This window comes from Electrona antarctica (genome assembly GCF_951216825.1).
Source record: "Electrona antarctica genome assembly, contig: scaffold_1159, whole genome shotgun sequence".
NCBI lineage: Eukaryota > Metazoa > Chordata > Actinopteri > Myctophiformes > Myctophidae > Electrona > Electrona antarctica.
The window spans coordinates 2,501-5,000 of record NW_027637356.1 but is presented as its reverse complement, the minus strand read 5'-3'; the positions used below and the strand labels follow the sequence as shown (position 1 = coordinate 5,000).

At 43.4% G+C, this 2,500-nt stretch overlaps 1 pseudogene across 1 annotated transcript in view; it reads right to left on the bottom strand.

Annotated features, from left to right (window-relative positions):
• LOC306918976 overlaps nucleotides 1-2,500 on the bottom strand; it is an 11,592-nt pseudogene that overhangs the window by 7,252 nt on the left and 1,840 nt on the right. Inside the window, exon 2 of the transcript XR_013792573.1 lies at nucleotides 1,608-1,918. The product of XR_013792573.1 is annotated as an uncharacterized misc_RNA (transcript). The remainder of the gene's footprint in view (nucleotides 1-1,607; nucleotides 1,919-2,500) is intronic.

The window sequence follows — 2,500 nt, the reverse complement described above, 5'->3', positions numbered from 1 at the left end:
ATGATATCTATATTCATATCTATATCCATATCTATATGCATATCTATATTAATATATATATGATATCTATATTCATATCTATATGATATCTATATTCATATCTATATGATATCTATATGATATCTATATTCATATCTATATCCATATCTATATGCATATCTATATTCATATCTATATTCATATATATATGATATCTATATTCATATCTATATTCATATCTATATTCATATCTATATTCATATCTATATTCATATATATGATATCTATATTCATATCTATAGTCATATCTATATTCATATCTATATGATATCTATATGATATCTATATTCATATCTATAGTCATATCTATATTCATATCTATATGATATCTATAGTCATATCTATATTCATATCTATATGATATCTATATTCATATCTATATTCATATCTATATGATATCTATATGATATCTATATTCATATCTATATTCATATCTATATGATATCTATATGATATCTATATTCATATCTATATTCATATCTATATTCATATCTATATTCATATCTATATGATATCTATATGATATCTATATTCATATCTATATTCATATCTATATTCATATCTATATTCATATCTATATTCATATCTATATTCATATATATATGATATCTATATTCATATCTATATGATATCTATATGATATCTATATTCATATCTATATGATATCTATATTCATATCTATATGGCCCACCCCAGATATATATGATAGTCTATTCTACAGTAGTCTATTCTACTAGTCTATTCTACAGTAGTCTATTCTACAGTAGTCTATTCTACAGTAGTCTATTCTATTCTACAAGCAGATTGAAGGCTGGCAACGCGAGGCTAAATTGAGTTGGCAGTCAGGATTACGACCATGGACTGCTACCATATTATATTACACCACTACACTGTATTTGATCCTAACATTCTGACACGGTGGAGGCAGATGCCCACCCACCCCAGAGTCTGACACAGTCGAGGCAGATGCCCACCCACCCCAGAGTCTGACACAGTCGAGGCAGATGCCCACCCACCCCAGAGTCTGACACAGTCGAGGCAGATGCCCACCCACCCCAGAGTCTGACACAGTCGAGGCAGATGCCCACCCACCCCAGAGTCTGACACAGTCGAGGCAGATGGCCACCCACCCCAGAGTCTGACACGGTCGAGGCAGATGGACCACCCACCCGAGTCTGACACGGTCGAGGCAGATGGACCACCCACCCCAGAGTCTGACACGGTCGAGGCAGATGGCCCACCCACCCCAGATTCTGACACGGTGGAGGCAGATGGACCACCCACCCCAGAGTCTGACACGGTCGAGGCAGATGGCCCACCCCAGAGTCTGACACGGTCGAGGCAGATGGACCACCCACCCCAGAGTCTGACACGGTCGAGGCAGATGGCCACCCACCCCAGAGTCTGACACGGTCGAGGCAGATGGACCACCCACCCCAGAGTCTGACACGGTCGAGGCAGATGGCCCACCCCAGAGTCTGACACGGTCGAGGCAGATGGCCACCCACCCCAGAGTCTGACACGGTTGTGATTCGACACTTTAATAACATTGACTTGAATTGAATCACCTTGCTGCATCATGGGCGGGCCTTGCTGCATCATGGGCGGGCCTTGCTGCATCATGGGCGGGCCTTGCTGCATCATGGGCGGGCCTTGTGACATCATGGGCGGGCCTTGTGACATCATGGGCGGGCCTTGTGGCATCATGGGCGGGCCTTGTGACATCATGGGAGGGCCTTGTGGCATCATGGGCGGGCCTTGCTGCATGGGAGGGTGCTGATACTGCTGGTACTGCTGCGGCATTGGCTGGTACTGTTGAGGGGGCGGGCCTTGGGCCATGGGCGGGGCCTGGTACATGGCAGGCGGCTGTGCGTATTGGCTGAGGAGGTTAAAAGGAAATGAAGATTCTATGACCGTTGTTTTGAAGGGAATGAAAACAATAAGAATGTGAGACAATAATGATCATAATATCTGATTAAAAACATGTCTTCATCTTTCTTGTAAAAAATCACACCCGTGTGAAGTGAGGGGCGCTAATATATTAAAGTCTAACTCATGTTGATATGGTGATGTAATGGTGATGTAAAACAAACGGTGCAAAAACAGACATTAAACGCCATTAACAATAAAGAGACAATATGACGTAAACGACACATTATGACGTACAGTTTCCCTTCATTGTCAATGAAGGGAAACATTAACAGATTAACAGACACACATTAACACCCCGAGTTCTCTGCCCTATCAATTAGTAACGCCCAAGATGGAGATTGATCAAAAGGACGGAGATTATTCATATCAAAACCGATCGCATCGCTCCACAGGCTGGGAGCACCGCTCCACAGGCTGGGAGCACCGCTCCACAGGCTGGGAGCACCGCTCCACAGGCTGGGAGCACCGCTCCACAGGCTGGGAGCACCGCTCCACAGGCTGGGAGCGCACCGCTCCACAGGCTGGGAGC